The sequence below is a fragment of the Pelodiscus sinensis genome, chromosome 1, assembly GCF_049634645.1.
Source record: "Pelodiscus sinensis isolate JC-2024 chromosome 1, ASM4963464v1, whole genome shotgun sequence".
Taxonomy (NCBI): domain Eukaryota; kingdom Metazoa; phylum Chordata; order Testudines; family Trionychidae; genus Pelodiscus; species Pelodiscus sinensis.
In genome coordinates, this window is record NC_134711.1 from 114,436,347 (window position 1) to 114,450,636 (window position 14,290).

The 14,290-nt window shown below is 48.2% G+C and overlaps 1 protein-coding gene across 9 annotated transcripts in view; it reads left to right on the forward strand.

Moving 5' to 3' along the window:
• PLEKHA5 (pleckstrin homology domain containing A5) overlaps positions 1-14,290 on the forward strand; it is a 241,995-nt gene that overhangs the window by 38,736 nt on the left and 188,969 nt on the right. The gene's annotated exons all lie outside the window — the stretch shown is intronic.

Below are 14,290 nucleotides of genomic sequence, written 5' to 3' on the forward strand. Positions count from 1 at the left end.
GGGCATGCCTGGCCCTCAAGGCTTTAAGTCCTGCAAAAAGTGCCAAAAGCCTATGCCCCAAGGCAACCCTCATTCCTCATGTTTAAAGTGCTTGGGAGAGACGTACCTCGCTGAAGACTGCAAGGCGTTCAAGCCGTGAACGAAACGCGTGCGAGAGTCACGTCTTAAGATCATCCTTATGGAGGCGGCTCTCCAGCCGGTACCAGTCCTGGAGTTGGCACCAGGTCCTCAAAGCGCACCGGCATGGGTGTGGGACTCTCCCCTGCACCATGCCTTATCGGCACTGCAGAGACCTCGACACCGGTCTTAGTCTCCAGCACCGCAAAAGAGGAGGAGGCCTAATGGGACAGTCTCCTGCTAGGCACACTCTCTCTGTGCGCCCTTCAGTGGGGCACGTGGCACCGGCAAGTCTGGAGCCCGGACCTTCCAGGTTGGGCGGACCGTCCCCTGTTAGGCCTCCTCCTCTTTTGCGGTGCCGGAGACTGACTTAGCCGAGCCCCTTGGAGGATTTTCCCGAACTCTCCACACTGGAGGCCTTAGAAGCGGCAAGGGTGCTCATAGACTCTTCCCCCTCACCGCCCCCTAGTCCAACACCTTCCAGGCAACACGGGACATCCCAGCACTGGGTATCAAAACAACCCGAGACCATGGCACCGGAGGCCTGGACCCACTGCCCTCCCCTCCCAGCTCCACCGGCACACCCCTACCTGTGGTTCCCCATCAGGGCATGGCACCGGATATACTGCGGTACCATACCCTGGCACCGGCTCTCTCAGTTCCGGCACCTACCTCTGCACCAGATGCCCACACCACTATGCCACCTCGACACCGTGGGAAGCCGTAGTCTGTGGCCAGGCACGTAGCTGCTCTGCAGGTGTTGGTGTCGGCTCCTCCCTGGTCCACCGTGGACTACACGTCTGACTCGGAGGCAGAATCCACCTGGTCTTCTCTGGGCTCTCGGTCCCAATCGTGGCACTGCTCACGTTCACGGCACCGCTCCCAGCACCATAGTCCGCCTCGTCCATTCAAGCAGCAATGGACTCAACCAGTCCTGGTATTGGTGCTCCAGCAATCGTGGTCTCCTCAACCTCCGAGCCAGTGGCCATTTTGGACTCCTTGAGCTTATCACCAAGCCCAGGGAAACCCCTCCTTCCAAGTCGGCTTTGGTCACATCAGGTCCTCGGGCCCCTCCTTCAGCGACCCCACTGGTCAGATTGCCAACCTCTGGCCAGTCACTGTCCCCTAGCCAGCAGTCTCCTGGTCCTTTGGGGAGCGTGGCTCCGGTGAGCCAACCTCCACCACCCTCGTCTGCTGGCACGCAGCAGGATCTGGCACTTTTGGGGGTATCGGTTGGAGAAGTCCCAAAGAAATCATCCTCCTCCTCCGCGATGAGGCTCTGGGAGACCCTGGACCATCCATGGCCTCTGTGGACACCAGGGCCCACCAGGATCTCCTCCCACGTCTGGCTCAAAGTTTGGGTCTCCAGATGGATAGGGTGTCCGATGACTCCAATCCCATGGTGGACATGCTTCACGCAGATGCCCCCTCTAGAGTGGCCCTCCCAATTAACAAAATGGTGGCCAAGATCTCCAAAGCCTTGTGGCAGATTCCCACATCCATCCCTCCTATGGATAAGTGGGCTGAATGGAAATACTTTGTTCCCCAGGAGGGTAATGAGCATCGTTCCCCCCCTCTCTGGGCTTTCTCGTGGTACAAGCCGTGAATCAAAGAGACAGACAAAATCAGCCCACTGTTGTCCCTAGGAACAGGGAGGCTAAGAAAACTGACCTGCTAGGCCGGAAGGTCTACACGTCCAGTGGTATCCAGTATTGCATTGCAAATCAACAGGTCCTTTTGTCCTGGTATGCGTTTAACACCTGGGCCTCGATGGACAAATTCACAGACCTACTCCCCCATGAGTCCCGCGCAGAATTCAAAGCTTTCCACGAGGAGAGGAGAACGATTTCCAGGGCGGCTCTCCAGGCGGCTCTAGATGTGGTAGATGTTGCTGCCCAAGTAATGGCCTCTGGGATGGTCTTATGCCGCAGTTCCTGGCTGCAGGGTTCTGGGGTTCCCCTAGAGCTCCAGAACACCATATGAGACCTTCCCTTTGAGGGCCCCTCGCTCTTTTCTGAGCAAACTGATCAGAGGCTCCATGGCCTGAAAGACACCTGTGCTACCCTAAAATCATTGGGCATGCACACCCCGGCTACCCTGAGACACCCCTTCCCCGTTAGGAAAGTTCCTAGAGCACCTCCCCAGGGTCTGCGTACCAACTTCTCCCACTGTAGGAGTAGAAGCGGTAATGGCAGGAGCAACAGGCGTCACCCTCGCCCGACTCCTGATCACAACCAGGGGCCCCCCAATAGACCCTCTGGTCCCCATCAGGGGTTTTGAAGGGACCTACAAGGGCAACCTTCCAGTCTCCCCATTTCTCTTCTGGGACCGTTTATTCTACTTTACCCCAGCCTAGCGGTTGGTCAGTTCGAATCGCTGGGTATTCGAGATAGTGAAAAGGGATTATGTAATCCCTTTGCACTCCCCCCCCCCCCCAACTCCCTACTGCGTCCCTTTTCAGGGACCCAACTCACGAGCCTCTGCTTCAAGAGGAGGTCCAATATCTCCTTACGATAGGGGCGGTACAATGTGTTCCCCCTGAGTTTCGGGGGAGGGAGTTCTATTCCCACTACTTTCTGGTCCCGAAAGCCAAAGTGGGCCTGCTTTCTGTCCTGGACCTAAGAGCCCTGAACTTCTTCATTGCCAAAGCAAAGTTCAAAATGGTAAAATTGGTGTCCATAATTCCCTCACTAGCCCCCGGAGACTGGTACGCTGCCCTTGACTTAAAAGACACTTACTTTCACATTTCCATTGCTCCCCACCACCGCAAATTCCTCAGATTTACTGTGGGCCCGGACCACTACCAATTCACAGCCCTCCCATTTGCTATTTCCACGGCCCCAAGTGTATGGCGGTGGTAGCTGGTGCACTCAGAAAAAGGGGTATCCAGGTGTTCCCCTATCTAGATGACTGGCTCCTGAGGGGGAGCTCAGAGTTGCAGGTGCGACTGCATGTCACGGTAGTGCACACACTCTTTGACGATCTAGGTCTTTTGTTAAATCTGGACAAGTCATCCCTGACACTCACTGCGATAATAGAGTTCGTGGGAGCCACCCTGGACTCGACCTCAGCGAGAGCCTTCCTACCCAAGTCCTGGTTTATCGCAATATAGGCAATGGTCAGGGAGCTCCAGAACCCCTGGACTTGCATGCGCCTCCTGGGTCTCATGGCTGCCTGTACTTATGTTGTGCAACACGTTAGGCTGCTCATGCGTCTACTACAGATGTGGCTATCGTGAGCCCACAACCCGGTAGTCCATTCATGGGACAAGGTGGTGAAGGTCCCGCTTCCGTCGTCCTCGCGCTGAACTGGTGGGCCGACCAGACCGAGGTCTCTGCAGGGGTACCATTTTCCAGGCCATTACTAGCCACCTGACTCGTCATGGACACGTCGGACACTGGCTGGGGAGCCCACTTGGGAGACCTTCACACGCAAGGTATGTGGTCTACGGACAAGATCACCCTGCATATCAACATCAGGGAGCTCTGGGCAGTCCGACTGATTTGTGCGGTTTTCCTTCCCCACCTCAGGGGCAAGTCTGTCCTCATCCTATCGGATAACAGGACAGTGGTGTCATACATAAACAAGAAAGGCAGGGCCAGTTCCCCTCACCTGTGCTTGGAGGCGATTGACCTGTGGGAACTTTTCATCGGGGCACTTATCCACCTGACGGCCTTGTACCTCCTGTGGACAAACTGAGCAGGTCCTCTGCAGGAAACGAATGGTCTTTGAGGTGGGATGTAGCCCAATCTGTCTTCTGTGCATGGGGGTCTCCCTGTTCTGCCCTGTGGTGAAGAGATCCAGATGGGAAGTGCCATGGATTCTGCTCCCTCATGGGACAGGGACAGGGCTCCCTGGGGATGCTCTCCTCTTCCCCTGGCTGCAGGGCCTACTATACGCCTTCCCACCCTTCCCGCTAATTCACAAGGTCTTACTCAGGGTGCGGGAGTTCAGGGCATCCTTGAGTTTAATCGCCCCGGCCTGGCCCAGGCAGCACTGGTTCTCAGCCCTCCTCAACCTGTCATGCAAGAGACCCATGACCCTCCTGGTGCTCCCGGGCCTGATTATTCAGGACTGGGCAGGCTCCGCCACCTGGACCTGCACTTGCTGCATTTTACAGCATGGAAGCTCCGTAGCTAATGGCCAAGGAACTTCAGTGCTCAGAGTGGGCCCAGGAAGTCCTCTACTAGGACCATATACCTGGCTAAGTGGAAACGGTTCTGTATCTGGGCTGCCCAGAAGGGGGTACACCCAAGGCGATCTGCGATCCCCTTGATCCTGGATTACTTGTTAGACCTCAGGCTCCAGGATCTCTCTTCCTCTTCCATCAGGGTTTTCTTGGTGGCCATTTTGGCCTTCCACGCAGGGGAAGGGGGGGAAATTCTGTTTGCTAAACCCATGGTCAACAGGTTTTTGAAAGGGTTGGACAGGCTATACCCACACATTCGCCAGCCCGTCCACACTGGGACCTAAACCTGGCCTTTCCAAACTTATGGAACCCCACCAGCTCCAGTCCTGCCACGGCCCCAGCCCCCTCACCGGCAAGAAACCGCTTCAAGCCGACCACCCGGCTCGCTGCGCCCATCCCGCGCCCCATCTGGCTCCTGCTGCTCCTTCCCCACACCGCCCCTCCACCCCGGATCCCCTGCTCTCCCTCTGGCTCTGCCCTGGTCTTGCACCCTGCTCCCCATGATCCCTGCCCCCCCAGCTCTGTGCTGCCCGTTCCCTGCATTGTCCCTCTGCCCCTCCCGTTCCCCGTGCCCCATTCCCCATGCCTCCACCGCACCCTGCACACTGCTCCCTCCCCGATCCCTGCATCCCTCTGGCTCTGTGCCTCCCGCTCCTCCCCCCCCACTGTTCCCTGCACCCCTTTGGCTCTGTGTTGTCCCTGCATCCTGGTTCCCCTGTGGGTCGGGAGTGAGGGGTGCTTGTCCATAGGGAGCGGCTGGACAGGCCAGGGAAAAGGCTACTGTGACCCAGCAGCGAGTGAAAGGGGGAGTTCACTTGAAGCGCCTTTGCCTTTATGGAAAAAAATGAATGAAAATGCTATTTGCTATATATAGGGCTAAAATGCTAGGACAAAAATGAAAACAAACAAAAACCATTGCAAAATGCAAATGTGTATTAAAAAAAAAAGGGGGGGGGGCAAAAATGTTTTGCTTGGGGCAGCAAAAAACCTAGAGCTGTCCCTAGGGGAGGGAAAGGAGCTGGGCTGGGCTGTGGGGAGAGGACGGGAGGGGAAAAATATGGGGAAGGGGCTTGTGCTGAGGGGAGGGGAGGGGGAGGAGGTCAGGAGAAGAAGAAGAAGAAAGGGGAAGACACCAAGAGACGGGTGCAGGAGAGACAAATGCCAGGGGGCCAAGTGGAGACAATGAGGAAAAGGGCAGGAGGGGAGGTGTCAGTGGGAGGGGGGAACAGGGTGATGCTGGGAGAGGAGAGGGTAAGGGCACTGGGAGCTAGAAGGAGGAGGGGAATGTGCTGGGAGAGGGCTTGAAAGGAGGGGTGGGCATGAGGAAGGTGGAGATGGAGTAATGCATGTGTGAGGGCACAGGGGCATGAGGGGAATGAGGGCAGAGGGTGCTGAGAAGGTGGGTATCAGGGAAAAAGAGGGCAAAGGGGGCAGGGGCAGTGAGGGAAGGGGGAGGCACTGGGGGGGTGCAGGTGCCAGGAGATTCTGAGGGTGAAGCACAAGGGCAGGCACCTGCAGGGAATGAACCAGCACCAGAGGAGAGAGGCAGGGCAGGTGTGTACAGGGAGGTGTTAGGAGAGGGGATGGGGAGGGGTAGCTCACCTGATCAGAGTGGGGCTACTGGAGGAGTGGGCACAGGAGGGAGAGAAGGGCTGGTGGAGAGGGGCAGGTCTTAGGAAGGCTGAGGGCAGTGAGAAGGGCAGGAGTCAGGACAGCAGAGGAGGGTGAGGAGTTGGGGGGCAGCAGGCACCAGGGGAGCTGATGGAGCAAGGGGAGGAGACATGGCAGCAGAGGGAAAAGGTAGACATTTATAAAATATTTATTAATAACTTGGGTGATATTTATTAAGAACGTATTAGTAATTACTGTTATTCTTATTAGGAATTTATGCCATTAAAAACACTTTTTGTGGGGGAGGGTGGCAAGTCCCTTTTTTGTCTGGCGAGTAGGGTTTTCCATAATTTGTTGAGCCCTAGACATTATCATAGAAACCCTGTAAGAGGACGTCGTTAAGCACATGAACCTTGGGAAGATCAGGAGTAGGGAGGAGGAGTGCCATATTGTTATAGATAGGCTTAGTTTTGCTTTGAAAAAACAACCTTACATTTCTGGAGCAGAGAAATCATGCACATGAACATACCCACCCATCCTTTGATATCAGGGAGAGCCAGGTCTGACAGCCTGAGAGGGGGGAAAGCTGGGAGTTGTGCCTCGCTTCGTCTCGCCACAGTGGGGGGACTCCCCACTGGCCCTGGGCTCCACACAGCGTTCCAACTTTGAAATGTACAAGAGTCCCTGCTGGGGCACTTGTACATTTCAAAGTTGGGCACCACTGTGCCCCTGCACTCTCCCATATAGCTGGGGGGGGAACCAGATTTTAAGCTGGCTCCCTCTAGCACCCCCAGCTCTCTCCCCTCCCCTCCCGCCTCTTGATGATAGATGCAGCAAAGAGGGGAAGTGACTAGTCGACTATCCAATAAGCTTTTGCTTATCCAATAGTTGACTAGTCAATTAGTTGCTTACATCCCTATTATAATTCTATCTAGAGAAACTGTATATTGTGGTCCATTTAGATTATATGAAAAATCTGAGAAAAACTTTGTTTTATTAGTTAGAACTGATACTCTAGAATTGGGTTAATCTCCTGGGCAGCGGTTCTGAACCTTTGCAGGCTGCTGTACCCCCTTTCAGAGTCTGAAGCCCAAGCCCTGCCACCTGGGTCCAAAGCATGTAACTTAGCCTCATGGGGGGGTCCCCTAAAACTGTCCTACAAATTTCCCCACAGGCTCATAACCCACTGGTTGAGGAACCCACTTGTTGAATTTAGACATCCCCTGGAAGACTTCTGTGACCCCCAGGGTACTTGAATCCCTCATTGAGAACCACTGTCCCAGAGACTTAAATCCCTTAATTAAAAGTTCAGGTTTTGTCCCCCTCAGCAATGCTGAAAGGAGGGATGGCCCAATAAGTAGGATCATAGATTGGGACTGAAGTTTCTGGCTTAACTACTGACTTCAATGTGACCTTAAGTAAATAACATATCCGATCTCAGTTCTCTGTTTTTACAGTGGGGATAGTATTTCCCTACCTCTCATAAGTGTTGAGGATAAAATCCATTAATGATTGTGAGGTAATTGAATTAGGAATATGATATGGGGCAGTCAGTCAAACTGTTCAGATCATATGATAGCTATAGTCTTCTCTTTTCTGCCAGATTGCTACTGAAGGCTTCAGCATTGGTATAAGTGAGTGCTTTTAAAATTTAGCTGCATCATGAAAGGCATTTAGATTTTATCTGAGACTATATTTGGTATTACAGATAGGTGCCTACTGAAACTGTCAACTGCAGTGATTTTCAGTGGTTCTGAGCAAAGGGTTCATGGCCTTTTGGGGCACCACGAGTTGGTTTTAGGAGCCCAAGGAGCCCTGACATTTGTGTAACAAAAGCTTTGAACTGGGTAGAGTTGGAAGGGGCCACAGAAGGGTGTTGTCCCTCTCAAACCTGCAGTCACAGAGCAGCTCCAAGCACCTGGCCATGTTGGAAGTGGAAAGCTGGTGCCAGGTAGTGGGGGGCAGCTGCTGCTCTGGCTAGTGCAATAGAGGTGGGTGTTCCCTTGCCTCCTCTTCAGCTCCTGGTACCCAAGGCTCCTGCTGCTCTGACTGTTTGCCAAACTCATAAGGGCTGCCAGCACACAGTTCCTAGTTACTCCTCTCCCTGAATCCTGAGCTACTGTCCTGCCTACACACAACCTCTAGCTTTCCCTGTTTGCGCCTTGAGTGGTTTTCAAATTGTGAGCTGACAGCTCCCTCTCCTCTGGGTTACAGTGTTTAGTTGTGCCCTCCCCGACAGGCTGCATTGCCCATTGAGATGATTTGGGGGGTAGATGGGACACTCCCTCCACAGGCACTGCTGTGCATTGCTGACCCAATTGCTGTGCATTCCTTGTACCCTCCCCCCCCAATAGAAGTCACATTATGCCTATGCCTGGGGAACCCCCTATTTCATGGCTGGTACCCAAAGGGCTAAGTTCCTAAGGGCTCCCCACAGCCTGGCAGCTAAAGCCCCGAGCTTCCTCCCACTCCGTTTGCTGGGCTCTGGAGTCCTAGGTCTCGAGAGAGAGAAAAGGTTTAGAACCTTTGGTTAAGATACGTGCACATCGAGACCTAACACAACTCCTTCAGTAAGTATGGTTTATAATAAAATCTGGGCACATTTTTGTAACTTAATAGTCTCAACCAAGTCATTAGTTTAGCAACAAATGATTTAAATATTAGACATGTTTTGGTACAAGAGTGCAAAGTGCAGTGTACTAAATATGTTGGTGTACAGAGGAAACTGAAACTTGAGTGAGAATAGCTGACTCAAACTGAATCAAGGATAGTCAGTGATGCCACTTGAAAGAAAGGAATGTTGTGAGGAATGTACAATTTCCATAACCTGGTTTGGGTAATAACAGGCGATAGGTTAAGTCAGTTGGCAGTGCTGTGTTCATGACCCAAACCATTGCTCAAATAGCAACCACTACACCAAAAGCATCTTTCACATCAAGCTAGCAAGCTTTCCTGAATGGTAATCTGGCTCTGTGTAGAAAGTAAACAAAGAAACTACAGTCATATATAAAACAGCCCATCACCTGACTGAAATGAATTAGTCACTATGTTAGTGTTTTGTAAGCTGTTCGGGGAAGAACTATTTCTACTACCTGCTTATATAGCACTTAGAGATTAGGCCCCATTGTACTAAGTACGGGCTTCTAGTACTTAAAGTAAAATTGGTAAAAATGGCTCTTGCTGCAGTATTGAATTAAACTTAAGTATCTGATACTGATTTATAAAAGGTTTATATGCATCTGTCTAATTAATCTCAAATACCAGGGCCAACCATCACAGAGATACTAGTATGGAACATTACAACTAACGAAGTCCAGGAATAAATAGCGCTGAAGGATCAGACTTTTGTCCAGAACACCACCTGAGGGAGAGGTGGGGAGAGATTGTAATACTTGCAGTTTCAAGATCATGCTGTAAAGTTCAAGTGCCAAAATCAGAAAAAAATGGCAATATCTTTCAGACCAAACACCTATAGTTAAGCTAGACACTGTTAAGAATTGCCCCAAACTTCTGCATAGATCTCATATTCTGTAACACATGCATGGGGGCCTGCACACCACAGCAAAAGGTATTTTAGAACTCTTTATCGACTCTAACGTCTCAAATATCTGCAATATCAATTAAATGTGTTTTTGCTATTTTGTTTCAGTGTTTCATAACTGTTTTCCAGTTGCAAGGAAAAGAATTCTGAAGTTAAATTGTGATTCAAAATATTTTTATGTACCTCTAATTCTCATGCTTTGATGTGTCTTCATGCTTTGATATTTATCTGTGCATGAAAAATGAGTTCAATATTATGAATACGATGGAGCTGAAGCAATCTAAGAGCATCTAAATGGAAAGTGAGGTTTTTTTAAATATTAAGGAAAAGTATTGGCATATGTTTTTATCAAACATTAAAATAGTTTCTGAATGTAATTAAAGTTAAGAAGTTGCTTATAATGTTAATGAAGTAATGATAGAATTGTGGGACTAGAAGAGACCTCGAGAGGTCATCTAGTTTAGTCCCTTGCACTCAAGCCAGGACATAAAGTAGGGATGTAATATTATAGTCAATTAACCAATAAACAAAAGCTTATAGGTTAATGCTATAGACTATATGCATCTGCAGTTCTCCTCTCCCCCTCTCCCCCCGCCAGTAAATTTTTTTAGCAGGCTGGTTAGCAGCCTAGCTCAGTCCTGGCTTGTACTGGGTCCTAGACCAACACCTGCTGCAACTCTGCATTTAAAGTGTCTTAGGAGGCAGGCAGGCAGCTGACTCAGTTCTGGCTTGTGCTGGGTCCAGGAGCTCAGATCCCTCTCCTTCCCTCCCCCCGGACAGGGGCTGCCCGGGGACTATAGAATAGTAGACTGATTAGAATTCACAAGGTTAATTGACTATTCAATTAACTGATATTTAACATCCCTAACACAAAGTGTTATCTCTAGACCAGTAGTTCCCAATCTTTTTCATACCTGAGACTGGCAAACCCATTCACAAACTTTTGGCAGACCGTCAGGATTTTATTTGCATATGCATGATGGAAATAATGAATACACAGATGTTAACTGTTTGCCAAGGGGCTGCTGCAAACAACCGGCTTCATTTGCGACAGCCGCCTACCTCGTGGCAGCTGCTGGAGCTGAAGCCGGCTGCTGTGCTGTGGCTTCAGGGCCAGAATTTGCTGTGGCTCTGGCCCCCAGAGCCACTGCAAATAGCTGGCCTCAGCTCCAGCAGCTAGACCATCACTGACAAGTATTTTTGTCTAACCTATTCTTAAAAATCTACAGTGATGGAGATTTCACAGCCTCCTTAGGCAATTTATTCCAGTGCTTAACCACCTTGATATTGGGAAGTTTCGTTTCTAATGTTCATTCTAAATTAGCGGTTTCCTGGTTTTGACTCCGGTGGACCGCTATGCAGCCTGGCTGGTGGGGCAGCTGCAGTGCTCAGCTGGGGCCAAACGCCATGTGGAGCCCAGCTGCTGCGGTGCTCTGCGCAGCCCTCCTGCTGCACAGGGAAGTGTCTTGCACTCAGATGGTGACTGAGAGGCAGAGCTAGGTGAAGGGTGAGGGCTAGTGGTGGGGGAAGTGGTTTGGGGAACTTCTAAGAGGCGGGGGAGAGGGGCTGACTCTGAGAGGCACTGGGGACATCCAGGATGGCACTGGGGGAGGGGGCTCTGGTGGTAGAGTTACTAGTGAGGAGGCTGGGGGGCAGGGCTGGCAATGGGGACAAGGCTAATATTGGGGGATTGGGTGGGAGCTGGCATAGGGGGACCTGGGGAGATTGGGTGCAGTGGGGCTCTGGAAACAGGAGGCTGCCACTGAGATGTTTGGGATAAGAGGGTTGGTACTAGGGAACTCTGAGGGTGAGAGGCTGGCACTGAGAGGGGTTGGGTGCAGGGGACTCTGGGGTCAGTGGCTGGTGGTGGGGCGGGTAGTGGAGGGGTTGGGGCAGGTACTGGGGCTTTTTATACCGCGGACTGGCAAACCCATTCACAAACTTGGCAGACAGGTAACGTTTTATTTGAATATTTGACAATTCATTTGTGTAATGAATACACAAACATGCAAATAAAATGTTACTGGTCAGTCAAAAGTTTGTGAATGGGTTTGCCAGTCCGCGGTATAAAAAAGGTTCAGAATCACTAGTCTAAATCACCCTTTCTGCATCTTAAGCCCATTGCTCGTCTTATTCTCAGGTTAACAATTTTTTTTTCTCCCTCCTCCTTTAACAACCCTTTATTTACTTGAAAACAGTTACATCCCTCTCCTCACCTGCTCCCCCAGCCTTCTCCATATTCCTGTTATTCACCATTACTTAGCAGATGTGTACTTCCTTGCTAAGCCAACTTCCTTGCTAAGTTTTTATGGCTGGTGTGTTCCAGAAATAACTTGGTTTTTAAGCCCAAAGATTTCTCTGATAATATAGCTGTGAAGCTTTGTCTTTTTTCTTCTGAGCATGATTTGTCTGTATCCATGGTATTTGTTCACTTTCTGGTTTCTCAAAAAGTAATGCATTTCTCTAGAACTGAGTGTAAACAGAGGAGGCAGCATTTCCAAGGATCTTTTATTGCACTTACATTGTTCCAGGGCTAAAGTAGAATTAATTCCTTATTGTGAGACTTAATTTAAAATTTCTTTAAAAAGTGGTATGATTTGGGAGGTGATGGATACTTGGAATTTATTTCTTCAATGTACAAGTACAGTTTTTAGAAATGCTTACTTTCACTTCATACATAGGTAGAAAATGTGTCGTGACTTCATTATGTAGCCTATCTAAAGAAAGAAATAGATGAAAACTGTCCTAGGTTATTGCTAGGGATATAAAAGTATAACTCTTTAAATGGTTAACTGATAATCCTGCATTTATTGATTACCATTAATGGTCATATGCAGCCTCTGGCCCCACTTCTGGGGAGCTGGCTGCTATTACACCCCATCTTGCTGGCTCTGTATAACTGCATATAATTAGAATTTAAGATTTGACCAGATATAGTCTTTTTATTTGTAAACTTTCAGGAACATTTATGGTTCTTTATCAATGGTAATAATCCAAAAATAAGTCTCTGGCGGTGTTTCCCTTTAAGTTGTATGCTTGTGTGGCCGCTCAGGAGCGATTCAAATGCAGAACTGCTGATCAGCAGAGCACAGAGTTTTTTGTTTCTCCTGGTGGTGAGTAGGTGCATGTAAAAATTTAATCCACGCATAGATGGGAAAAAATCTGCACATAGTTGAAAGATTAGAGGGAACATTGGTCTTTGGATCATTAAAATTTGCTTCAGAAACTGGTTATAAATAGATCTGATCAACATTTAGTTTAAAAAATGTAATGTAGAGGATCTTTTCTAATTGATTGTGTTTGCAGAACATAAAATATTTGATCAAATAAGTTAGAAAATAGTGTCAAGAAAATTATATTTTTAATTACTTGGTATCACCTGTCCTCCAAAGATGTTTGTCATTTTGAAGAAACAACATTTTATTTGTAGAAACTTTGGTTCAAATCTATTTCACTGCTATTGCCATGGCACAATTAGTCAGCAGAGCCATTCTGCATAATAAACTAATCAACCCAAGCTTCATAATCTGAACACTGGACTCAAGCATTGGCTGACAAGCTTTCATCGTACTTTGTTGAATAGCTCAACTGAATATGAATTTATGGGGTTAGCAAACTTTACATTTGGCTGGATTTCACTACTCGAACTACAATTATTGCTTTCACTCTAGAAAATCTCTTTCTCCAGAGTTGATTTTTTTAAACTTTTATAATTTCAAGAGAGATTAAACATTCACCCACAGAAAGGAGATTGTGATCAGGTGTATGCATTTTACTGATCAGTGTAAGCCAGTTAAAAGACAAAGTCAAATTTTCATCAAGTAAGAAATCCTCAGGCTAACAGGAAATTGTCCTGTAGTAATGCATTGAGTAGCATTGCATATAATGATTGTTTCTAAACCTGTGTAGTTAATTGATTTTCAAAAATGTCATGAGATACTTACAGATAGTTTGGAAAAACAGCTGATGACTTCATTATTGATCATTTCCTAATTTTATATTCTTGAAGTAGGGCAGTCTGGTTAGTATTCACACTTCCTTTTAATTGATCTTCCTGAATAAAACTTAACTGAACCCCTAAGCATTGCCATATGTAACCATTTCCTTTTGATTGTTTCTTATTGTGAGAACACTGAATAAACCTATTGGAAACATTTGTTGTAGGTGACCTGTAAATAGACCTGATAGTTCTATAGTAATCAGCGGTATATGATGGTAGTCCCTATTAAAAGGTCTATTGGCATGTGGCACTCAGTCCTATTGTGGCTACTAACTTCCATTCCCATCTGTATTCTTTGTTTCTAATTCGACAGTTGGAAGATCTGTTAAAATCCTGAGTGTCTCAGTAAGCTATACTACAATAATTGTATGTTTGCAAAGTCACTGCTTTCATATCCCAAATAGTTTATTATTCTCATTTCTTTTCTGTTAACTTATTAAAAATACTTAACTTGGCTCCTCTGTAGGCAAACTTCAGTGCAGCTTTTCCAATCTTGGAAATTTTGTTCTGTTCAAGACAGCTGCATCTCTAATGTTTTGGACATAAAATGGAAGGAGCTAGAAATGATTGCAGAAGTTAAAGTACAGAATGTTCTACTGTGTTCAGTAGTCATTGGATATGTTCTACTAAAGGTGATGAAGGTTAATGAAGTGCTGCTTATTGGGATGATAGCATAAGCAATTTTGCTTCTGTGAACCCCTTCATTAGATACTATCTTGAATCTAGATATACTTATGATATATACTGTTATAGAAATGGAGAATTTGTTTGGTCCAGTTAGGGATAAAATGCAGATTAATAGATTAAATAGAACCCTAAGTGATGCCAGTAT